This window comes from Alexandromys fortis, unplaced genomic scaffold (genome assembly GCF_014885135.2).
Source record: "Alexandromys fortis isolate MF-2015 unplaced genomic scaffold, M_Fortis_MF-2015_v1.1 scaffold_73, whole genome shotgun sequence".
Taxonomy (NCBI): Eukaryota; Metazoa; Chordata; class Mammalia; order Rodentia; family Cricetidae; genus Alexandromys; species Alexandromys fortis.
The window spans coordinates 5,452,837-5,479,842 of NW_026067959.1; the positions used below are offsets into that span (position 1 = coordinate 5,452,837).

At 38.4% G+C, this 27,006-nt stretch overlaps 1 pseudogene; it reads left to right on the forward strand.

The window, feature by feature from the left end:
- Nucleotides 1–17,619: 17,619 nt before the first annotated feature.
- LOC126507950 (transmembrane protein 40-like) lies at nt 17,620–18,296 on the forward strand (annotated as a pseudogene).
- Nucleotides 18,297–27,006: the final 8,710 nt, after the last annotated feature.

Consider the following 27,006-nt stretch of genomic DNA (forward strand, 5'->3'; position numbering starts at 1 on the left):
CAGGATGCCGTTAAGTGACTGGAGCTCGTCAGCCAGGCTCCGATGAGAGGCATCCCATCCTGCAGCCTGGCCGCGGTACCTGCATTCCTCCGTTTCACAGCAGCCGCGGGCTCGTTTCGGCCATTTCCACAGGACTCAGCAAACCCGACACAGATTGTCGCCGCACTGCTGTGATTTTTTTTTTTCGCGGCAGTTTTATTCATTTAGTGCTGGCAATAACTAACTAATGGACCGACTGTTTATTTGCTTGGCATCCCTTCCTGAATGCTCATTGACCAGGGAGTCACTTTGACTTGCATGTGGTTTTGGTTTAATTTGCCATTTTACTGTTGCCAGGGACCTCATGGGTTTACACTTGCCATGCCCCAATAAACTTGCTTTTTATAATTGGAGAGATCTGCTGTGCTCCCCGATGACACATGGCAGAGGGACCTTAAAAGCCAATTAATAAAAAAAAAGAAAAAAAAGCCAATTAATAATAAGCGCAATTACATGAGTATTTTGTCAAATTATTTGTTTGGGGGACAGCTGAAATCCACATATCAAATTTAATTCTCACCATAAAACAATAAAAAAGATTATTTCTATGGTTTCTACCCCATCAAGCTAAATATTTCAGTCCAAGCTGATGTGTTTTTCAAGTTTTTTTTTTTTTTAACGTTTAGCTTCACTAAACTCGAATACAATTCTGACCAGACCTCATGTATACATTTCTTGTCCTATTAAACTGAAGTTGCATGGATGACAGGAAGTCCTTGTTTATAGAGGAGTCTTGTTTGATGTAAGGTAATGGAGTTTGCAATCATATCTTCTTAGCACACTACGCTCTGTGAAAATGAAAATGGAACAAGAATTACTTGTCTTTTTTTTTTTCTGGTGAAAAACTGTCAGTTTTGTTAATGAATCATCTAATCCCTTATAATACATTTTTTCATCTAAAATAGAACAAAAACCGAGGCTGAAAGTTGACCAAAGCAATGCATCAGATACAATAAAGTGTAGTAACCAAGGAAATTATTGCTACTACTAATTTCAGAATTTAATGCTTTAGATATATGGTTTAAATGGCAAAATCTTAATGAAACTGTATACCTTAGGCTTATATTTCAGTATGGCTGTGATGCTGGTTCTTCATTAGTTTACAAATGTGTAGAAGTAACAATTATCCTTCTGTGTTTCTTCAGAGCAAGTGATGCTTCATCAAAATAACAGTTTTGGGGTGAGGATAATGTGAGAATAAGTTTAGGGTGATGGAGGCTATCATTGCAATTTTATATGAATGATGAAAATGCTAAAGAAATTTCAGATACATTTGACAAGCAAGCAAGGTCTGTTGGTGCATTAAAATACAATATGCAGCCTAAAATATTTAAAATAATTTAGATTTGGTGTATGAATGAGCAGAATGAGAACAAAATAACCATGAGCTGGCATGTATTAAAAATAAGGTATGTGATTAATCAGACTGGAAAAGTTATTTAATAAATGATGCTAAACAACTCATAAAACCATAACAACTGATCTGAAAAGTTCTACCCCTGATCATGGTTTCTAGTGTACTAAAGAGACATGTCTAAGGTGAGTACAAAGCACAAATTTTTGAGGAAATGCAGAATATTAAAATGTTGCTAAAGGAAACTTCCTAAATTAATAATGTGGACAAATGACATTTTATTGCATCTTTATAAATAAGAGCTAATATAATAAAATATTTAAATTCAATGCATAAAAAGTAAAACAATTGAAACCATTGTTTAAAACTATTTAAATGATTGAATAAAAGCTTATTTAAAAAAACTTAATGTATACCATTTACAAAATTCAAAATATCCCTGGGCGGGGGTGGGAAGCCTAGGAGAAAAGCCACGAACTCAGAGAGCAGATACAGGGAGTTTACAGACATGTCAGATGGTTAGCGTATGCCTTTGAACAGCCATAAGATAGATTGTTGCTGCTCCCAAGATAAAACATCTTTTAGATTTAGATTTATTTTTAAATCAGAACGTGAAGTTTGTACAATCAGATACTTTCTAGTTCAAAGGTAGAAATGCTCCACCCTCTTCTACTACTAGTTCATCAAATCATCCCAGAAGACTGTTAATGTTTGCAACCATTTTCGTGTGTATGTACAAGGTTTTTCTAATATATAAATAAAATATATTTATATTTTTTTCATTAATTTTGAGTCATTTTTTATATTTTCTTTTATTTATTCTTTGTGTCTCATGCCTTCCGATCCCACCCATCTCTCTTCCTCCCCAGAATAAAACAAAATAAAATTTAAGAAAAAATAATAAAGGAAAAATTCTCATCTTGGAAGCTGCAGTGTGATACAGTGAGTTACACAGTAATCCCCTTTATCCATCTATTTTTACACGCGTGCAATCATTGCAAAGAATCATTGGTTTGGTGTAAGGTACCTGGTCTGGGCCCTCATAGGCATTCTTCCTGCACATTCTGTGACTTCCCTGTGTGGTAGAAATATCATAGCCTGGGCCCCAGAGGACAAATACTCCCACTGCCCCCGAGTGCTCCAGCAGATCACAGATGGAGTGGATGTGGGGGACAGCACATATCCCTGGTTATGGGCCTCTGGTTGCTGCAGGGTTGGTTAGCTGTCTGCCAACTCTCCCCTGTCTCCACCACCAGGGTGACCTCTCCACCATTGCCTTGACTAGTTCATCCCTTTCAGCTAAGTGCAAGGGGCGGGGCCAAGCCCGTTTCCTGTTTTCAAGTCCTCCTGGTCAGTTCTTCCACACCTGTACCTTCAGGTGAAGTGTAGGGTTCATTCTACAGAGAGCTGCAGCTGATGGGGCGTTGAGACATCTCACATAATCTTACAATCACAGACCCAGCTCTTCCACCTGCCTCGGACATTGATGGGCTTGGGGGGAGGCATCTCCCCATGTTGCTACATGACCTCCCATGCTCACATTGGGGCTGGTTCACGCACACCTCTGCCAACAGCGTCAGCTCTACTATGCTGCCCAGGTGCGGTGCAGGATCCACTTTCCCAATTGCTGCAGCTGATGGGGGTGGGGTGATGTTCAGTTCCCTTGCCCACCAAAGGTGCCAGCGTAAGGGGAAGAGGGAGAAGGCATCTTTCCCTCACCCTCACCATCACGTGACAGATGAGGGGGTGTGGTCAGCTGTCGCACTCTCAGAGCCTCAGGGCTGTCTCACCTGCATCTCTGCCAACAGGATCAGCTAGGCAAGGAGAAGGGCCCACTTTCCTGAGTGTTGCAGCTAGGAAGGGGGATGATCAGCTTGTTTTTATGTCGCGGGTGATAAGGGGCGAGGAGTAAGGGGAATGTTTCTCTCCTACCCTCACCACTGCCTGACAGACCACTAGGGGCTGCTCTCCCCAGCCTTGCAGCTGGTAGTGGCACTCTTATGACCCCAGGGCCAGCTCTCCTACCTGCCCAAGGTTTTGTTGGGAGAGGGGATTACTTTTGATTTTTAATTTTAATAAAATCATGGACAAACGTTTGTGAGAAAAACTTGCAGGGTGTGTGTGGGGGGAGGTAACCAATTTGGCTCTCCAAGGGTTAATGCTTTAAATTGTGAACCCATTAGTTTTCTCGATTTTAGAAATTTCCTAAAGCTGTAAAATCAACGAAATGAACAACGATTTGTGAATTGACATTTACATTGTATTTATAATGGAAAGAGACTGGGACAATGCTAATATATAAACTGCCATTTAGAATGCAATCTGAGTGCCCCGTATTTCATTTCTGTGGGGTAGACTACATAGAGCTCGCATTCACTGAAAAGGAAAAGACCGGATGCAGAAACAGAGGAGGAAAGGAAGCATGTGGAAAGAGGAAGTAGACGGAACGATTGATAACCACTTATTGCTGTCCTTCCATTTGTCCAAGCCTTAAATTATAAACTCAATATATACTCCTATTAGCATCTAGCAAAGATCTCCTCACTGGAATACATATTAGTGAGAAAAGGAAAACTGTCCTGTGACATAGAAGTAATCCTATGATATCATACAATTTTCTGGAGATATTTCCCTGCAACATAAATATTTAAATCATGCTAAGTGTTTCCCATAAAAAATAGAAAACAGAAGAAAGCATTGAAATGCAAATGCTATTGAAACATCTATTACAGTCACGTTATATTCATTTCTAATTTTGGAAGAACTTGTATTTGCATACTTTGTATATGCTGGGGTTTGTCTAAGCTGCTTCAGGCAAAGTTTAAGTCCTAACTCAATTCATAATTTTATTTATGCATGCAATATCCTCCATATCACTAATTTTATTTCAACTAATTATAATCCATTTGGGGGGGATGTTCTCTGTGCAGCCCTGGCTATCCTGAAACTCACTCCATAGACCAGGATGGGCTAAAACTCAAATATCCTCATGCCTTTTGAGTGCTGGGATTAAAGGTATTTACCGCTGCCACCCAGTGAGTGTAATTCAAACAAAAATATTTACTAAAATGAAATGATAAAGGTAAACTGAAAAATTTAAATAAATTATGGCACTTTGAGCAATACAGACATGCAAAAAGAAAAAGGGAAAGCTGACCAGACACACATTATAAACTAAGAATTTTAAATGAATTGATTTGACAGATGTCATTAAAAGAGAATACAAGAAGTAATTGTCATCACTTAAGTCCTATATTATAAGAGACTAAAAGATAACCCCCAAGAAAGATTAAGAGCTATAGCGAGAGACGTGTCTCAAAAAAAAAATAAAAACAAAACAAAAAATAGTAGGAGATAATTCATAAGATAATCAATGACTTGGAAAAAACTAAAATGCTCTATGTCCCCAATTCTCAACACCAAGTGAAAAACAAAGGTAGCATCACCTGTTCCAAATTATAAAAATGTAAGTTTGTGGGAATACCATTTTCATCTGGGCCAGTACCAGATGAATTAGTGGTTTCATATGGCAGTGGAAATATAAAATGCTATGATCTTTGTGAAATGTCTTATTAATGTTATATATATTAAACGAATACAATATATTGATATTACAAATATTACATAATATTAGGTATGCAAAACATTTAGGATTCATCAATTTAACTTGAGAATTTTTCTTGGATAAATTATGTCAGTCAACAAAAATATATACAGTACTACATCACCATGCAACATACTAAGTCATTAGAGTACTTTTAACAAAAAGAAATGAAAATTTTATCTGCTAACCTAAAAGATGCTCACAATGCTGTTGAAAGCAAGAGGTGCAAATTGAAAGATAAATTATCAAGTGGCTTTTTCTGTCTCTTCCAGTCCAAATATGTGTATTTGCTTACAGGTGGATATGGACAAAGTTTCCAAAAATGTGTGCACAGATTACTCAGGGTATTCAGAACAGGACGGAGTACTAGAGAAATTACTATTCTTTTGAATGATTTTAAAACTTTTAGAGCAGCTAATTTTACTTTTAAATTCACATTTTGTATTTTATAAGTTTCATAGATAAATGTATATATTAAGAACAGATCTTTCTAGGAAGTCCTGGCAGTCCTGGAGCTTGCTGTGTCCACCAGGCTGTCCTGGAACTCAGCTCCTCCTGCCTCTGACTCCCGAGTGCTGGGATTAAAACCATGCACCACTGTGTCAGCCTTAAGGTACTGTTTTTCTTTGTGACTGTAATATAATCATGTAACTTTCTCCCTTACCTTTCCTCCCTCCAAACCTTGCCATACAAACCTCCCTGCTCTCTTCCTAATACATGACCTCTTTGCTCATGAATTTCCCTTACATGAATTGCAGGGTTCTTTCTGAAATAAACACTCTGACATCAACGAGACTGGAAGAGAGCTAACACCGGAGTACCGGAGCTGGGGCAGCTCCTGAAAGGCTTGGATCCTGGGTCCAGTTTACACCTATTTTCTATTCCCAAACCACAAGGTGGGGTAGCAAGCAAGTGGGATTACACAGAAGCATGAGTAGCAGTTACTAGGTTGTTAAGGGCAACGACCATTTGTGTCAGCTGTTCCTCCAGTTTATTCTGGTCCAGCAAGTGAAGTCATGCTTGGTACAAAGGCAATACAAGCAATGCTTTAAGTAACTCACTAAATTAATCAATCAATAAGTATTTAATAATTTAGTTTTTCTAAATTATTCCACTTCACATGCATATATGCATATATGCATATTAATATGTGTTTCTAAATATAACCTACTCACTTTGTTCACTTTGTATGTTTCCTCTGTATGGAAGTATGTATGTATGTATATATGTATATACACAACATATTTTTTTTAAATTTTCATAACATGCACCACAATCTTGCTTACCTCCCAGCTCCTACATATCCCCCCATCACCAATGCAGTGTTTCCCTCAAAATAATACTCTCCCCCAAATTAACAAAAACAAAACAAAACAAACAAAAAACCCAGCTTGCTCCTCATGTTTCCCATCTCTTCAACACCTCTTCGTTCATTCTAGTGGCATTAGGAGTGGTTGTATACCCTTTATCCAATCAGCCCACTATTGGCACTGTAATCCTATCACAGCAGAGGTCTGTGTTGATGTCGGTGGCCACTGTTGTCGTCAAATGTTATGGGGAGTGCAAACTGGTACAGCCCCTCTGGATATCAGTATGGTGATTTCTCAGTAAATTAGGAAACAACCTTCCTCAAGACCCAGCAATACCACTTTTGAGTATATACTCAAAGGATGCTCAATTGACCAAATGACATGTGCTCAACTATGTTCACAGCAGCATTGTTTGTCATAGCCAAAACCTGGAAGCAACCTAAATGCACCTCACCTGAAGAATGGATAAGGAAAATGTGGTACATTTACACAATGGAGTACTGCACAGCAGAAAAAAAAATAATGACATCTTGAAATTTGTAGGCAAATGGATGAATCTAGATAACATCATATTGAGTGAGTTATCCCAGACCCAGAAAGACAGATATCATATGTTCTCATTCATAAGTGGCTTTTAGACATAAAGCAAAGAAAATCAGCCCACAATTCATAATCCTAGAGAATCTAGATGTTGCAAGGAAGGGCCTGCTTGTTCGTCCCAGCTGCCAGGCTAGCTTAGCCTCAGAAAAAAATACAGAGAAACTATATTAATTAAATCACCGCTTGGCCCAGTAGTTGTAGTTTCTTGTTGGCTAATTCTTACATCTTAATTTAACCCATTTCTATTAATTTGTGTACTGCTGTGTGGCAGTGGCCTACCGGATAAAATTCCCAGCGTCTGTCTCCAGCGGATCCACGGTGTCTCTCCTACTCTGCCCTTCTTTCTCCCAGCATTCAGTTTTGTCTTCCCTGCCTACCTAAGTTCTGCCCTATCAAGAGGCCCAAAGCAGTTTCTTTATTAATCAATGAAAGCAACACAAAGACAGAAGGACCTCCTATACCACCTAGACAACAATGAGGACCCTAAGAGAGACATACATAGATCTAATCTACAAGGCAAGTAGAAAAAGACAAGGGTTGAAGGGGAGGGGAGAGGAAGGGAAGAGAGCAGAGAAAAACGTATAGCTCAATAAAATCAATTACAAAAAGGGAAAAAAATCAGAAGTAAAAATATGGGAAAGACTATAACATGCAAACACACACACATATAAAGTTCACATGAATGCCTGTGGTCTATGCGATAACCTGTGGCTATGCTGGTGTCTGTGGGCCATACAACAGCCCAGGCCATGACTATCTGAGTAGCCACACTGCTGCATGTGGCTATGGCCATGGTGTTATCCAGGCCTGGGATGCTGCTGAGGACCATGTCCGGGTCCCTGACCCTATAGCAGTCAGTGTCTGAATTGATGGTCCTGGTGCCTGGGGTCTGGTCAGTCATCTGAGACCATACTGATGTCTGAGGGACATGCTGATTTGGATGGCCTTTGCTGCCATCCGGGGCCATGGTGACATCTGGGCCTAAGCTGCTGCTGGAGTCCCTGTCTGAGTCCTTGGAACTACTGCAGCTGGGGTCTATGTTGATCTCCATGGCCTATCCTTAAACAGCATAAGAAATATGAGCTAGCATTGATGGGTCTACCATGCTCTTAAAGTTATATATCATAGCAATGGTGGGAGCATGTGGATAGTATCTGGATACCGGTGAGCTTTCCTATCAGACTTGGAGAACATAATAAGAGTCCCAAGGGGGCCTTCACTGAGCCCTTACCTTTGCTTTTTTCTGGTCCTGGGTGAGCTGGCCCTGCCCCTAGCAGAAGAAGTGGCTCCACCCCTTGTCTGAGAGAGGTGGTCACAGTGGCTGGGATAGGCTAGCTCATCCTCCACCCAGACCCATATTCTGGGCCTTAGGTCAGCCCACCCTAACATCCACCTTATCTATGACTTGCTGGGGTACAGTGAAGGGACTGGACTTGAGGAACCATTGTCTTGGGATCTTCATGATTCAGGGCAAAAGCAGGACATCTGAGAGTAGTTTCACTGAGGGTCCAACAATGACGATGTGCCAGAGGCCAGACGCCTTCCTTGAACCACACCAGCAACTCATTGCAATGAACTCACGTATGATTTTAGACTGGCTAACTGGTAATGGATAATTCGTTGGTGTGCTCTTCCTTGGAGAAGACTATTTCTCCTGATCTCAGCATTACCTGAGTTGCTTGTAGTTTTTTTTTGTGTAGGGATGAGGCTTAAAAGAAGAAAAAAAATCAAATAATTTATGCCATGTATTACTTTACATTCACTTGACAAATAATAATTTCTCAATTCGTGTCTTTTATGCAACAAAGTACATTTATGATAAAATTGAAAATGGTTTTATTATTTCAATACAAAGTCTTAATACAGTGCTGGTCTTACTCCATGCTACAAAGGAAGTCTACATCTCTTGGATGCGAGAATACACTTACATCCACGATTTTCACTGAGATTTATTTTCTGTCTCTTTTTCCTCTAACAGAACAACAAATACCATTTTCCCATTTTGTTTTACAGAGATGTTGCCAATTAAACAGTTCATTACAACTGCTGGATGAAGGAGATTTAGAACAACGTGGCTCTCAGTGTGTTTATGTACTTGGAAGGCTGCAGTTCACCAATCTTCTGAGGTAAGGAAGTCCTAGCTTAGAAGGGAAGTAGATGTGGGCGGTCCCTGAGAAGAATTGTGAATAAACACATTTCCACAAGCTGGGCGAGGCTCTGCTGGATGAGAAGACACCCTTGTTTTAGAAAATCAGAAAGACAAAAGAAACAAAAGCACTCAGAGGCCAAAATTCATGTGCTTTCATTTGGTTACTTAGGAAACCCAGTTATTTTATTTTTTATTATGTTTCAAGTTACTTGTTATTAGCTCTCCACATAATAAATAGAACTTTGGGGGCATTTAAAATTCACTGATAAATACAAAATATTTAGTTAGAAATTAGAATGCAAAGAATAATTAATTTATTGATAAATAAGTGATAAAAATGTGTCAGTGTTTAATAACAGCCCATTTTTTTGTAAAATAACTAAGTTTTCCAAAAAAAAAAGAAAATCAAGTTTTAAATGATATGAATTTCTTTAAGACCTAACTGAATAATGGCTTCAGTTTATGGAAACTATTTCACTATACTCTTGTGTGAGAGAATAGGTATTTTTTAGTACTATTGTAAAATAACTTTGAGATGGTCCAAGGTGACACTTTCAAAGACCAGACCATACTTTGATTCCATTGGCCTAGAATACTAGCTTAGCATCTTTGTGAGAACAAAGAAACATGCTGCATTAATCTCAGCCAGATAGTGTGAGCTCGATGGTGAATCGTGCAGATTAATACCTTGGCAAATGTTGATATCAAAAGAAAGATAAACTGATTCATTTTTGCTTGGGCTAAAGAGAAATGGTCAGAAGTAAAAGCACCATTAGGAGGCCCTGCCAGGACCAGTGCTTTCTCATTGTTTCCTATCTCTGCTTGATTTCAAGATTCTTTTATTTTTCTTTTATTTTTGAGACGTTAATAACATTATGTCATTTCTTTTTTCCATTTCCTTCCACTAAAGCTTCCCATACACCCTTTCTTCCTCCCTTTCAAATTCATGGCTCCTTATTTCATTAACTGCTCTAGTGTACATATATGTATATTCCTATATATAACTGGTTGGTATGCGTGAAGTTGCGCATCATGTGTGTTTTCAGGGCTCACTATTTGGTATCAAGTAACCCAGTGATGAGGTTGGAGAAGATGATTTCTCCCATTTTCAGCATTCTTTAGCTGCTTGTGGCTCGTTATGTGGAGGCCTGGTGGGCTTCTCCCATCCACTTTGGCATGTTCATTGTGACTGCCCTTGTCCAACTCAGGTTCAGACATGTTTGTTGGTCAGACTTTATGGGCATGGCTTCTGGACTTGCCAGGAGACACAATCTCACAGCAAACTCCCTGATCCTCTGCTTCTTACAATCTTTCTATCCACTGTTCCACAGTGTTCCTTGATCATTAGGTGTGGGAACATTTTGTAGATGTATCCTTTGGTATCAGGCTCTACAACCTCGCATTCTGATTGGGCACTTGATCATAAAGAAGAAAAGCTAAAACAAGATGTACTACATGGAGAGTTGTCCTTTGTATTGCCCATTGCTCCTGGACTAAAATCAACAAGTTACTCTTCCTAATAGCATTCTGTGTTTTGATACAGAATGCCACTCCTGCCCAGGAGACTGTCCAGGAATTAGGTTGTTGATAAGTATAGACCAGGACACCTTATACTCATGCAAGACAAAGACTAAAGATTTGTGCAACTAATAGATGGTTTAATGCTACGGATAAAACATTTCATACAGGGATACGTTGATTATTTACTAAATTTGAAGATCTTTTAGGCACCATTATTTGAAGAATAGTGGCTCTTAAGAGCCTTGCCTCCACCCCCACCTCCACAGGAAGGAATCACTGTGCACTGTAATTATCTGTCCCATAGTTTGTTCTCTTTAATACGCCATCTTCTAGTGTGAAGTTGCTTTGTTAGGAGGAAGACTGAGTAAAAGTTTTTTTTTCCAAACAACAAGAAAATATTTAATTTTAATGAGTATGTTCATAGCAAACTTATTTTGGCCCTCACTTTGCTAACTCTTGCTAATGGTGAATGTCGGAGGAAAAGGCTTTCTTAATCAAAAAGATTCCCTTGTGCTCTACAGAATTATCTTGTGGAATAAATTGTCAATGTCCTCATTTGTTTTTGGTTAGAAAAATATCTTACAGAATTATATTTTGTTTGTAGCTGGCTGTTTATATCCAATAATCATCTATTTGAGAGTAAAATAAAGTTGGGGGTAGAGAAATGGATATGACAAAGAAGGAACAATTATAGCTTCAGCAATATTTATTTTTAGAGAGAAGATCTTCCCTGTGGTCCAGGCTGGCCTACATCTTTATGTAGTCATCCTGCCTAAGACTCTTGAGAGTTTGAGTGACAGGTGTGTGCACTACCACAGATGACTCATTATGCACTTAATTTTAAAATATAGGTTCATGTTTATACTATCTTACCTTCATACTATTGGCACTTGACTTCAGACTATCCTTAAAAGATGGAGGACAAGAGGTATCATATATTGCACATATATATTAACTTCAAACCCTTGGCCTCACCCCTCTTGGAGCTTTCAGTGCTTCTTAGAAAGTCCAGATTGTAGTTTCCTTTTCTACAAGTCACTAAAATATATATTTAAGTAGTTTAGAGTACTTACTTGTCCTGAGAAGACTATTAGACCCACACCAGAGGACTCACAACTTTCTGTAACTTCGGCTCTAAGGGATTCAGTGCTCTCCTGGCTTCTGGGGGTACTCAAATGCACATGTGCGTTTCATACATGTGCACAGGACTCTAAAAACTCTCAAAAGCATGTTTAAAATTATTCTGACATGAAAGTATGATTAAAGGGGATATTAGTTGGGATAAATACCAGCATGAAATTTAGGGCCATTTAAAAGAGGACTTGTGTATAATATGGATATTTAATATACTCATTCTTTTGTCTTAATTAAAATTTAATTTGCCAAAAATTTCAAGTTACATTCTACTGACGTATTAAGGCAAATATAAGTTGTTTTGCTTCTATTTGTACCAAGCTAGTGTAATTAAGATGGGTTGAGAGCGTACTACTTACAGAATGATAATTTTGCTTTTCAAAATGATGCCCTGACAATAATTACTTTTTAGGTTACAAATATGTTAGCTGTCTGACCAAATGTTAAGAAATTTTGGAAGCTGGGTGAAGATTACATGGAAATTTGTGCAATTCTTCCTTTGAGTGGTTGAAAGTTTTACAATAAAGCAACTATATCCTTATTATTGACCAAGTAACTTGAAGTAATCAATGAAAGGAAAGAAATATATATGAGGACGGAAACTATTTTGCAGTGAATGTGGGAGATAAATTCACATTTATGATATTTTTTTATAAAATAATAGCAAAAGACTATGTTAGCTTTTTTGATGAAAGATTAGACTTAAAAATCAATCAATGTCTAATGGAAGGCAAAACTTAATAGAATGCAGGGGATATGGGAAAGAGTGGATGTGATTATTAACCATGGAATGAAAGAGACTGGGTTGTATTATAAAAGGATAAAGAATCGCAGAAATTTGCCCTTCTTTGTCTCTATGATCAGAACATTGGGACTTCAAGTTGATGAGAGGTTTTGCATTTTGGCTCACGGTTGAATCAGTTAATGCTGTAAGATTTACAAGTTAAGGGTGCATGAACTTTTATGGTTTTCTGAAGTGGCTGCATTATCTTCTGGCTAACACATATAATGTTCGAGCAGGTAAAGCCCATCCCACCCAGGTTTTCTGAGAGGAAAATGAAAGAAATCAGAGTTATGCTTTCTGATGTTTCCTTATTTTTAAAGGGACTTTGGGGGCAGCAAGAGAAATCAGTGTATAATACCCTGCCTTGCTACCCTGCCTGATTGACTGAGTTGATACCTGTGACACAGAATGGAAGGGAGAACTGATTTCTATAACTTGTCCTCTGCACATATGTGTGCTGGCACAGGTAGGCATCCTCCTACCTGTGATTACACACACACACACACACACACACACACATTCACACACACTGTGCACGCACATATATACATTTTTTGAGACAAGGTTCCACTATGTAGCTTTGGCTGGCCTGAGGCTTTTTAGACAGACCCTGCTAGCCTCAAACTCACAGAAATCCATCTAACTCTTGAGTACCTGGATTAAAGCTCATGTGCTCATCCAATAAATAAGCAGATACATATTTTTAAAGATAAAAAATAAAAAAAAAATAAAGCACTTGCAGTTTCACCTGTGCATCTGTATGTTTTTAACTGGCATTAAGAAGTCACTCAGTATGGTCTTCATAATATCCCGGAATCAAGCAGAAAGCCTGAACTTCTTTGTTTCTTTGAAGTGAAATCTTTATTCATTGATTTGGGCAACATAAAACAATGCTTTATTTTCTTTCTTTTGTGTATGCTGGAGTACAAATATGAAAAAGAATAAAGCAGGCCAAGAGTAATGGAGAAACACTGTTTAGAGCCCATGATATTGTATCTTGTTCCTCTTAACATCGCTTCCTCAATCAGGCTCAGGATTCTAGGTCTGTGCTATAGGTTGTTACTGCCTTTGGGGAAGCTCCATTCATGAAGAGCTAACCACATCACTTTGCCTCGCCTTTATTTTCACTAGTAATCAAACAGGAATCATTAAGTCATGAATTGTATGTATATCATAACTGTAGGGGGATGGGAAGGCATGGCGTGCACTTGTAGAGAGAAAGGACTGCTAGGGAAGTCACCCTTTCCAAACGGAGTGACAAAATGTCTGGCCCACTTCTGAGGTTAGCCACATCTGTTGTATCAATAAACACAGACATAGGAGTGAAGCTCGCAACATCGTTTAGACACTGTAGATTTCTCGGTTCAATGGTTTTGACGCTGACAGAGACAGACTTCCCGTGAAAGTGCAGTGAGCTGCATGGCTTGCGATTGGCATCTATTGCGGACTAGTGGCTGCACAGACTGGTATTGTTCATGAAACAACATGAGTCAGGTTCTTTTATTCTTTAAGAAATAATTTTCCTCAGCATTTGAAGGCTTGACATTGTCTTGTTAATGAGCTGCCGTTGTTTTTAAGTATTATTTCTGCCTAATGGCGGATTAGGAGGTCATTCTGCAAAAGGACTGCTTGCATTTCAAACTCGACCAGGTACTTTAGGTGGCATGTCTGTCAGTTCAACTGTATTAGTATTGAAATTGTAGCACTTCACAATTGAAGTGTATTACACACTCGAGAGACAGTAAACGGCTGTATTTGAATTGAATCACACAATCATAGATATTAGAGATGGAAAACTCCTATTAGGTTATCACGTCCATCCACAGCCATTTGCCATTGTTATTGACAACATGTTGTTGCGTCTACAGTTAAATGCCTCAAGCAATGGACTTCTACCCCTGTGCCAAGAATATTTCTTTTCTTTCCTTTTATTGTCTAGAGGACTTGCTCATCACAACAATTTGTCTGATATTCGACTGAAATTTATTTTTTGCTCAATTTCACACCCATGTTGTCACATCCCAATCCTCATTCCTTAATTCTCTTTTATCTCTCTTTATAGTCTCACTATTTTGAAAATAGGACCATTTAAAGATCCTCCTTTAAACTTTGAAATTGTGATTTCCTTCCTGCCCAAATTATGCAGTTCTTTTTAGGTTGACTTCCCCAGGAAATAGACACTCAGACACATGGGCGTACAAATAATTCTTTCCCCCAAGACTTGTTGAAAATGGTCAAGGATGGGGATGGGGAAGAGAAGAAAGCTATTGAAAAATGAAGATCAAACCAATTCCTTTTGTGAGAATGAACCTCAATCCTGGTACAGGCAGGCTCTGACAAGTTACACAAATGTACCTCAAAGAAACAAAGAGAACAAGATACTTAATTCTCAGACAATAGCCAGGTAGTCAGTTGCTTCTAGGAGTTGTCTTCCATGGGGCTAACTAGGTTATGGAAGTCCATGAAGGGGGTTATAGAACATCAGATACTTTTATATACATTTTGGTATACACTTTTAAAATATGCTTTTATATATTGTCAATAGTAAGATTTGAGAGGTGTGGTTAGGACATAGTATCTCCAAAAAGTTGTATCTATTAATAGAATGCTTATGCTTTTTATGCTAAGTAAGTAATTATTTATTATTTTGTCATGTTCACAGGCTTTTGTTATATATTATATGTCATTCAGAAGTTTTCCTTCATCTTATAGAAAATCCGTATTTAATTAAAAAGGATGCATGGTGTTATTATTAGCTATACTTGCTCCAAGACCAGAAACACTCCCCTAGCCTTGTCTTTAACTAAAAAGATGCTTATTCAAGATAAAAACAATACATTCTCAACAGTAATGTTTAACTTTTGTAGAAAAACTTATAAATAGGAATACAAAAGTATATCTGTGTTTTTATGAGACTCCTAAGTGTGAAATGAATAGGTCTCTGCATTTATATCTTCTTCTTGTGTTTTTCCTGGATCGTTTCCACCTGATAACCCTTAAATTTCATATGAGAAATAAAGCTGTATTGCCATATTTTAGAAACAATGTACTTCTCAAAATGTAAGTGTGTGACCAACATAATTCATTTTCTTAAGCCCCCTCCTCGGATATGTGGCTCTACTTTCACAACTTTTTGATGCAGCAGTTGTAAAGTACAACAATTGAACCAAATATTATTTAACTATTTATATTTGCCAAAAAAATCACACATTTTAGGTAAAAATAGTTTCAGGATATCCCATAGACTGTATATAATTATATAAAGCTAAATATTCAGTAATAACTGAATAAATATATAAATGCAAACCATTTCTCATATTTCAGGAATTGTTTTTACTTAACTCTAGGGTTGTTTGATAGTATCAATGAAATCATACTATTTTCCCTTTTATTAAAACTAGAATTTTTTTCTCATACAACATATCCTTATTAGTGTTTTGTTTCCCTCTACTCTGTCCAGCTCCTCTGTTCCTCCCTCTCATCCAGAACCACTCTATTTCTGTCTCTCATTAAAAAAAGGAGGCTTCTAAGAGGGAAGAACAAAGTATATAGCAAAATAAAACATAATAAAATAAAACAAAAGCATCACATCATCAAAGTTAGATAATAGTAATTTATATTTACCTAAACATATATATTTAGAAAGTTAAAACACTTGGCCAAAAAAATTACCAGTACCAGCCATGAGAACTATCATTTTAAATGGTTGAGTAGAGTCAAAATAACTCCCGAAATAATATAGACTATTGATGTAGCTCTTGTTTGCTTCTCTAGAGGTTAAGGTTGGAACCCTATTGTTGAAGACATCACAATCGAGTCAGGACACAAGGCTCTTATGATTTGAGCATGATATGATGTGAAAGCCTCTTTTCTCTCATCCAGCCCTTGTGGTACTAGACATACTATGCAAATTTCCAAGAACAGGAAGCAGTTAACAGTTCTACCCAGCTGCAACATCCATGAAACACAGAAATGATCTCATTGCAATCTCAATTCCAGAAGATTACTCACATAATGAACACCTGTCAATTGAAAGCCCACTCAACAGGAGGGAAATCATGCCTGTAATGTAAACCTAGCCAGCTTCCTGGGACCAGTAAGGTCAAGGATATTAGAAAAGAACCTACTATCACTAGTTTGCTAGACTAGCTTAATTCCTTAATACTGAACTCTAAATCTGACCCTTATAGCCACAGTAAATGTAGCTTTCACCCTTCATTATAAAGCCTTTCTTTAAAGTAAATGAAGACCATCATATAAAAGTGCTCCTGGACACAATACAGAGATCAGTGGATCAAGGGGAGCCCAGGCTTGATCATGCTTCTTCTTGATGGAGTGTGGACTTTGAGACTTTCGATTAGGAGATCAGTTAAACACCTTCACCTTAAGTGGGGTTTAATAGGTCACACTTTAGGAGCCGGAAAGACAGTAGTGCTGAGAGTGACATAGATTTTGATGACTGGATCAAGAGGTTTCAGAGAAGAATATTAGTAAGTGGCCTAGGGATTGTTCTTGTGATATTTTGGCAAAAAAAAAAAAAAAAAAAAAAAATGACTGCTCTTTGCCCTTGTCCAAAATGTCTGGCTGATAATGGAGCTAAATTCTGTGCTTAATGAGTTAAACAGATTAAGAAAAGTCAGATGTTAAGTTGAATAAATAGGGTGTTAACCCCAAGACAAGACCCCACCCAGTTAAGCTTCTAACTTTTGAAAAGGATTTAAAGAGAAGCTTGACCAGCAAAAGAAGCCATTGAAAACAGGAAGCTGATTCAGATATAATTGAAAAAGGGACCATCTTCCACCTTCAGCAAGGAGCAGAACTTGGTAGTTTCAGCCATGTGATTTTGCCTTTAGAGTCTAAAATACAAGAAAGGGTTTATGGAGACGCTACACCATTGTGCTTGGTGGACTCTCTCTCTCTATAAGATGGCATGTCATGGAACTTGGTTTCCTCTTCAGGAAAGCTTCCCTGGGCAGTAGGGTTTAGTCAGAAAATACGAAGAGGACAGTGACACAGAAAGTTAGGGGCCGCTGTCCTAATCTGCAGCCAGGTAAAGTGGGATCACCGAGAACATCCACCAGAGCGACAGTGATCCTGGCTCCTTCCAGCCTGAGGCCCTACAGCATGTGTTTACTCCTCACAGACAGCAGCGATGAGGACCACCACTCCAGAGGTCCCAGGGAACATCGAAGGAAGGCCCACAGGGACGGCTCTCCTGGTGCTGACCACGGGGACCTGGAGGTGCTGAAGGATGAGCTCCAGCTCTATGGAGGTGCCGCTGGGGAAATGGTGCTTGCTGGGGAGTCAGGACTCCGAAGGAGAGGTTCCGGCTCANGGGGGGAGAGAAGTGGAGGCCTCTGAGTTAACAAGGCTGAACATAAAGAAGGACGATGAGTTTTTCCATTTCGTCCTCCTCTGCTTTGCCATTGGAGCCTTGCTGGTGTGCTATCACTACTACGCAGACTGGTTCATGTCCCTCGGGGTCGGCCTGCTCACCTTCGCCTCCCTGGAGACCATCGGCATCTACTTCGGGCTGGTGTACCGGATCCACAGCGTACTTCAGGGCTTCATTCCCCTCCTGCAGAAGTTCAGGCTGCCAGGGTTCAGGAGAACTGACTGAGAACTCTGTCTGATGGCGTCTGAGCCAGGCCCCAATGTGACCACTGTAACCACTGCAATACCTGAGCCCAGAAGACAGAATGCATTGCTGGAAGACACCAGGAGGCCACACCTGCTATAAAGAGCTCTTTCCTTCCCTGTGGTCTCAGTGTTAGCACCAGTGGGCATGTTCTCGCTCTGCAGATTAACACACAGTCTCCAGGGGGACGAGAGAAGGGGTGGCATCTATATGAGCAAGATGGAAGGGACACCACTGATCTTAGGGCCCCACAGGCTGGCATCTGTGGGTTTGGGTCTTTCTCAGGTCCTCAGGCCATGCTCACAGTTCCTGCAGAGTCGTCCTGGGATAGAGAGTCTACTGCCCAGAGGTAGGGAGCTATCAGACTGTGTCCCCAGGGGAACCTGTCAGGTAAGATGTCTGGGACTAAAGCTGTGACCCCATCACCCAGTGACTAGCCTGTTGCCCTTGGACTCCTTCAAAATCCAAATAAACATTCTGTTCTCTATGCTAAAAAAAAAAAGAAAGGGTTTATGAACTATCCCTCCTCAATTAAGGAAGGCCACTAAGGCCAGGGAAAACAGTCAGGGATGCCCCCACATGCAGAACCAGAGAGGTGTTATGGTGTCTCTACAAAGCAATAGAATATTAGGATACCATGTCAGAGGTAATCATTACAGTTTCTACAGTGGAACCATATCCAAAGAGTCAATTGAATCTGACTCATCAATAAAGATATGTGCATTGATGTTTCTCAAGTAGTAAGGATGCCTCAAAGATATATCAAATCCGTGTACTTTGGAAAATAAGATAAGAGCAATTTAAAATAAAAAGATAAAAACCTTTGCTTTCTGTAGAACTTACCAATCAAAGAGATGACTTGCATTAGTGTGCCATATGGTAGGCAAAATTAAGGCTGACCCAAAGATGCTCACATCCCATGCATTGGAACCTGTAAGTATGGCCATCATGGGTAGACACTTTGCATCTGTGATTAACTTGGATCAAATTAAAAGGAACATTATTCTGTATTGTTGATGGGAGTACTTAATATGGTGACAGAAATTTTCACATTGTAATAAGAGACAAAAATGATAGAAGAACACTCCATGACAGAAAGTGGAAGAAATGTTGACAGTCTGGGGAAGTAGAAAGGGGAAATAGATTCTCTCTGGCGTCTTCAAATGAAGCTCACCTGCTAATAATATGGTTTTAGGCTCTTCATGTTCATTTCAGACATTTTCTCTCCAGAACTGAAACAGAATAATGTTGGACTATTTAAAAACATTAAATGTGTGGTAAGGTTTTACAATGCTAATAAAAAAACCCTAATATTCCCCATCTTAGTTACACTTATATTGCTGCGAAAATATATCATAATCAAAGAAATTTATAAAAGAAAGCATTTAATTGGAGACTTGTTTGCAGTTTCAGAGGGTGATTCTATAACCATCAACGATGGAGCACGACAATGGATGTATTAATATGGTACTAGAACAGTTGCTGAGAGCTCACATCTTGAGATACAACTAGAGGCAGAGAAAGCCACACTGGGAAGAGAGTGAGTTTTTGAAACTTCAAAGCCTTTCCTAGTGACACACCCCTTCCAACAAGGCCACAGCTCCCAGTCCTATCTAAACAGTTCCATCAACTGGGGAGAAGCATTCAAACATACAAGCATGGTGACCATTCTCTTCCAAAATACCATATCCTTGAACCTAAAGATTTTCTGCTATGTGATAATGCTCTTGTACACTATAATGTAGCCAGGCAGCAGGTATAGATGGAGCAACCAGACCAGGAGTATTTAGGGAAGAGGAAAGGCAGAAATGCAGTTATGAAGCAGACACAGAAGAAGCTACGTAAGAATGCCTAATTGCGAAAAGGTGCCAAGCTACACTGCTAAACATAGACAAGGATTATGGATTAATTTAAGTTGTAAGAGCTAGTTAATAATAAGCCTAAGCTAATAGGCCAACCAGTTTATAATTAGTATAATCCTCTTTGTGTTTCTTTGGGACTGAATGGCTGTGAGACAGAAAATTCTGTCTACAAATTTTCTTTATTTGTTGTAGCAATGTGACTCTGATCTCTGGATTCCTTAAGTCTTACTGTCTGTGTATTTATAGAACATAATAATATGGGATAGCTAGTAGAATCTTCTATAGGAAGTTAAATCAAGAGAGCTTTATATGGATGGCTGAGCAATTAAAGTTGTTAGGCTTTTGTGTTTTGTTTGTTTTCTTGCTTAACTATTCCAAGAGGATTTCAGGAATCATTAAACCAAGGAGTGACCTACTTTATCTTAAAGGCTACATGCTAAGAATTTCTTGCTTTGTGAGCTAATAGGCAAAATCACAACTATTGTATAATAATAATAATAATAGATTTATTATCTCACAGAAAAGAAAAATGTAACTTGGACATAAGACAATATTGATTCATAAAATCTGTGTCACAATTTTGTCTTCTGCATCAACTTTCTTCCAGTCTTCCACCCCTGTCATCCTCTGTACTCTGACAGTGACCTTAAGCTTGACCCTGGGACTAGACAGTAGCTGTCACACTTATAGGTGTCATTATTTCATCTGAACCACAACATGTCTTTAAACTCTATCTAATTTTTGCTCTTTTTTATAGTGGGAGAGGAAGCCTCCTTATAAGTTTCTTAGAGATAAAAAATTAAACATACGTATATTAGTGATATATTTAGCATGGCTTGAATATACAACAGGCCTACATGGACACATTTTATTTATTTTTTCCTATTCCAGCGGGTTTATATAAGGCATCCACCATGTGCCCCAGGTGGCTTATGCTGTAAGAGGAACAGGAAAGAACAACAAGAGGGTCAGAAAGCTCAGACCACAGAAAAGAGCATAACTACCTTGGGCAACATATTCTGGGTCTCAGTCTCACAACCACACTCTATGCCGAAAACATTGCTTACTTTCTAATTTACTAAGATTTAGATTGGCTATTGTCCAATAAAGCACTTTAGAATCACAAAGATTACTCTAGTCCTGAAGAAAAGTAAGGAGTAATGTCTAATAAATTTTGTCTGAAGAGTCTCTCCTTCCATTTTGAAAACATGTTAAATACAGCTGAACTTTAATTTAACTTGTAAAAGTGGCTTTCTCATTAGTTTTAACTCTTACTTATTCTTTTCATTCTGTTTTTTTTTTCCTGTGCATCATCCACTATAGTGGTCTTCTATCTGAGGTTTTGGGTCTTTGATATCATTCCCCTACCCTCTATGCTTAATCTTTATGCAACACTATTATCCTTGTGTTTCTTTTGAGTTCCCATATGATTAATTCCAAATTTGGTTCCTTTTCCAGTATCTCTATCTCAGAAAATAATACTCAGATATAACAGCTTATATTGGAAGTTTAAGACTTTTTCAGATCTCTTCAAAAAATCTAGGCATTAGCTCTCCATTCCTTTGTTGTGATGACTTTATCTCCGATGTATCTTTTGATTTTGTTCATTCACACTGCTATGATAATCCACAATATAACTACTCTTGCTTCAGCACAGAAGACAATCAGTACAAATTACCCTTGATATTTATCACAAATGTGTTTTTATATATAGTTAGATTTAGCTGGAGTAAAAAAAGGATCAGTTTTTTCCCCTACTATTTCATCCACTTCCTGTGTTGCTTTAAGAGGCTCTCAGTTGGTTCCTGTCATTCTTGCTTTAAATAGCTCCAAGACTTAGTCAACATGGTACTAACTGAAGGTCTGTGTGTGGGGGTAGGGGGAGGGAAATGGGAGTCTGGGAGGAGGCAGAAACTTTTTTTTTCCTATTCTCAATAAAAAAAAATACCAAAATACAAGAATACACCAAAAAAAAAAAAAGAATTATGCTATCTTAGTAAGTTAGTGGCTGTGAATTCTCTTCCAATAACAATGATTTCATTAGTACTGGGTAGTTAGCTAGTGTCTTAGCTGAAGTTATTATTGCTGTGATGATACACCATGACTAAAGCAAGTTGGAGAGGAAAAGATTTATTTGACTTACACTTCCTCATCACAGTTCATCACCAAAGGAAGTCAGGGCAGGAACCTAGAGGCAGAATCTGATGGAGAAGGCAGGGAGGTGTGTTGCTTACTGACTGGCTCCTCATGTCTTCTCAGTCGGCCTTCTTTATGAAGCCAGGACAACCATCTCAGGGATGCTACCACTCACAATTTGGGTTCAGCCCTTTTACTCAACCACTAATTAAGAAAATGCCCTATAGCTGGATATTAGAGAGACATTTCTCAATTGAGGTTCTTTACTGATGACTCTAGTTTGTTTATGTATAATATAACACTAGCCGGCACAGCTAAATTTCTAGTACCAGACATGATTTCCCTTTGTTGAATGTATAAATCCAATTAGAGAGTTGTTGGTTACCACCAAGGTAGGTATACCACTACTTCACACTTAAGATTATCATGCCACGCCATTCCTTTATGATGTTTACAGGTGTCATAATTGTGTAAGACTGTTGGTGTTTTCCTCCCTTAGAAGCTTCCATTGTGATTTCTGGTACTATGAAAGCTAAGCCTCAGGGAGGGAGCATTCAGGTCAATTCCAATTCAGGCCTCTGGGCCCTGTTTCTGAAGTGTATGGTATCCTTTTGCTCTTACTTAACCTAAGAAACTCAACATGTCTGCTCATCTATTTCTTAGTAATACAACCAAGGACATTGTCAAAAGGTGGTTAAAGTGAAGGAGAAGAATTTAGAGGATGGTCCCTAAAAGCTTTTGATAATTGGTAGGTAGGAAGGTGATAAAACACCCTGAATTTCAAAAGTCTCATTTGTGGTAGTCAGAATCTGCCATTTTTGCTAAAGGGAGTGGACACTGTTTCTCATAAATCCTTGGTAGAAGCTAATAGAGGGACACAAATTGGTCTCTAATAAGCAAATGATTAGGAGAATAGAGAATGCTAGTCTCTGACACAAATGCTAGTCTTCTTCCTTCTTAATGGAGTGAAGGTTCCCAGGAGAGAACATAAATATTATACCAGAGTAGGGCAATTTTGCCATATTAAACCTATCAAAAATAAGTGGTATACCTTGTTCTCTTAGCTTTAAATTTTTGTTGCAATCTTGGATTCATTTTTATTTAAATTTGAATATAAATGCCATGGTGTTTGGAAAGAAAATGTAAACATAATATTCTCAAACAGAAACACCGGATGAAAGGATCTGTCAAGAAGCCATACAAATCTAAAGTGAACCTGCAAGTTCGAGACATTATTTTTCCTCTGAAAATTGAAAACACTAGAAAAAAATTGGCTGTAAAAGATGCTAAAATACAGTTAAAATAAAGCACATAAGATATCCTCTATTGGAGAATCATGCTTTTAGTATTAATCATACTATAACTTACATAGAAAAACTGGGGAAAGTTTTGCACTTTCTAAGGAAATTGTATCTTATTTTATGTAGATTTTCTTTCTGTTGGGAACTTCATACATGAGCACCTTATCTATGTCTTTCCCACCCGTCCCTTTCCACCTCCAACTCCTCCCATGCTTCCCCTTTCAAATTCATGACCTGTTTTATTACCATTGTTTTTGAAAAATTATTCTAAAACATAGTGTATGTGTGTATGTACATTTTTATGTATATGTATGTTTGTATATATGTATTTATGTGTGTGTACATATGCATGCATGCATGTATGTATTTATCTGCCTATCTGTCCATCCACATGTCTTTGCAACCTACTGATTTTATTTTTACTTTTGTGTATGCATGTGTCAGTGTGAGTATATGCCATGTGTGTGCACATGCTTATCTCAGTCAAGAGAAGGCAGTTGGTCCCCTTGAGCTGGAGTTATTATTATTGTGAGCTTACCAATGTGGGTGCTGGAAACTGAATTATTTTCCAATAGAAGAGAAGCAAGTCTTAAGTAATTTTTGCAGCCCTGCATTACCTCTTAAAAATTACTTCCCTTATAAATACCACTTGAGTAGATTTTTGACTTCAGCAGCTATTTTGCCCTATGTGTACTACATAGGTGTCTGTTCTACAGTTTGGAATTAGTTAAGGAAGGACAGAGAAAATGAATTAACTGACTAGTAAGGCAGATCAAGCACATCACCAAGCTCAATAAACAAGTTTATAGCAACTTGATAAATGTTATTAGATGGACCAGAATTGCTCTACAAAGGTCACAGTGACAGCTCTCAGGTGATCTTTGAATTCTTGGATTTAACTTAGTCAATGACAAAAGTTCACCAGACAAGTTCAAGTTCCTTGACATTCGCTATTCACATACATGTAAAAGAGTACAAAATATTGACTTCAGCATGTGTGGTAGTGTTAATTATTAATAGATGGGAAAACCATTGTAAGGGCTGCATTTTCTCACTGAGTTTATAAGGGGATGAAAGTAAGAAGAGGGATAGAGTGAAGTATGAGACAGACAGAGTTTCATGAGCTGTGCATTTATAGACCACTTCAATGAGAAGGATTTCTTACAAGTTCTCATTTGCTACTTTTCATCATCCCCATGAGATTCAAAATGCAGGTCTAGGGTATTATTTCAATTCCATGGTTGAGGCAATTGAAAAATGAAGAGATTAAGAGAACTGCCTCAGGTCAAACAATTTCTTAAGTGACAACCAGAGACTAGGAACCATTTCTTTCATTGCCTTTGTGGAGAAATTGAGAATAGCATTTCTTGTTATTAGGATGGGCTCTATGAATCTCACATTATGTACAAGCTATGCTCTGTATTCATGTGTGTGTGTATGTGTGTGTTGTGTGTGTGTGTTTCTCTGTTGGCAAAGTGTGAACAGTATTATTCAAGATGTTCATCCTGAAACAAAGGGACTATCAGGGACTGTATACTAGTCTAGTGACAGTAAATCTCACAGCCCATAGCTGTGGGTGCAGATTCAAAGGTAACACATCTAGTGGTGTAACTGACTCTCTGTGTCAATTTCTTGAGTTCCACATTACTTCATGACTTATCCTCCTGGAGCCCCAGTGACAAAGTTCAGAGTTGCTGCTTTCTAGGTTGGAAGACAGTTCTCTGTCAAGGTCTAGAACCAAGGCAATAGACTTCATATTATGTTCTGCCTTTTGAAATCAGCAACCGAGTTGCTATATATTTTAGATTCATTTCTTGTTGCTGTGATAAGAACCTTCAGACAAAGGCAACTGCAAGGAAAAAGAGGATTATTTTCTTAAAAATTCCAATGTGCAGATCATCAGTCAGATGTCCAATGGCAGGAATGTGACGTAGCTGATAACATTCCATTCACAGTGAGAGCAGAAAGCAGTGAGTTAGTGCATGCTGTGTGCACATGCTCATGTGACTCTCGTCTAGGGTAATTCTAGATTACATCCTGTTGGCAATTCAAACTAACCTTCATACTACATGAATGGGCTTGTCTCTCAAAGGAGAACGGATGTATGTTGGTATATAATTTGAAATGCATTTGTTTTCAAACTGAGGTAGAGGGTAATTCTCATTAATGTTCTTCCTGTTGGCTATAATGGCAGCATCCTGGATTTAGAGTTTTATTTATTTGGAATATTTTCCAAATTCTACATTAGGCAAAAAAAGTATTTCACAAGATTTACCACAGTAAACTTTATCGATGTCTTCATTATTTTCAAAGTATGAATGAGGGTTATGTTATACTTTGATGGTAGAGCATGCACCTAAGTATACAGAAGGTCCTGGGTCCACACTCAGCACTGTAACATAAAAATAAATCATATAATAAAAAAGTATGAAAGTGCCTTTAACCAGAAATTCTCTTGACTTAAGATATGCTATCCCTACTAAAGAGTGGAATCCACCATATCTAAAGCTATTGGAAACTTAGTTTTAATTTGTGAGAACTAAGATACTGTTGCTCTCGTCTGAATGGAGAAGTGGCTTTCTTGCTCATGAAAGAAAATCCAGATAGCTGATTCCTGGGTCCCAACCCCTGACTCAAGACAGTTAGCTGTCCAGTCCTATAATCTTAGATCTTCCCTGTCCACTCTAATTTTCCTATCCCGTTACATTCTCTCCTATGAAACTTCATGCAAAAATAAAAACAAAGAACATGTGTGCATGGAAAATTCATCCTTAACTTTCTGTTCCTCTGCCCCTTAAACCTGTGAAAGGAAAACATATTTGACATGTTTTAATTTATGGTGTTGTGCCCAGAGAAGGTGAACCTTTGAACTTCTTACATCATCAAATTGAACTTCTGAACTGTTTTTTGAGAGCCCATAAACCTGAAAGCGAGAGCTGCATGAAATTGCTTTCCAAGGGCCCCATCAGTGTCTGCATAGGGCACCACACTCTTGACTGTAGAGTAAAAGTGCATTGACATAAAATGGGATGTGATATGGACAGGTCTAAGTGTTTTCTGGCACTTTCTACAAGCCACATGCCTTTTCTTTAGCCTCACATTTCGCTAGTGAAAGTTGGGATGTAATATATCTCTTTGGAATTTAGTGTCGTGCTTTGGGGAATTGCACAGGCTGACTCCGTATGAGAAACATCAAGGGCTTTGGGCTTCTCGGAGATCTCCATGTCAATGCAATTATCTCATGGCTTTGCTGTAGGCATTGCACCATGTGTCCAATGTCACCAGCCTTATTGCTTTCCATAGAGGCCTGTATGGCATTTATAATAGGCTGTTGAAGTGAGTGTACATTTGACATCCTTCAAATACTTGCTTAAGTCCTGTCTCGCTGAGGCTCAGAGGGTCATAACAGTCTTATTCACACTTCTTTATGTTTCCAGCTTCATAGTAAAGTGCTCCTTGCCCTGAAGCTGACCTTTAACTTCAAAGCTGAAATCATTGCATAACTCAAAACAGCTAAACTGATAGTACAATGAGCAGAAATAAGACAGCTTTCAGGTACAGTGGGAAAATTTAA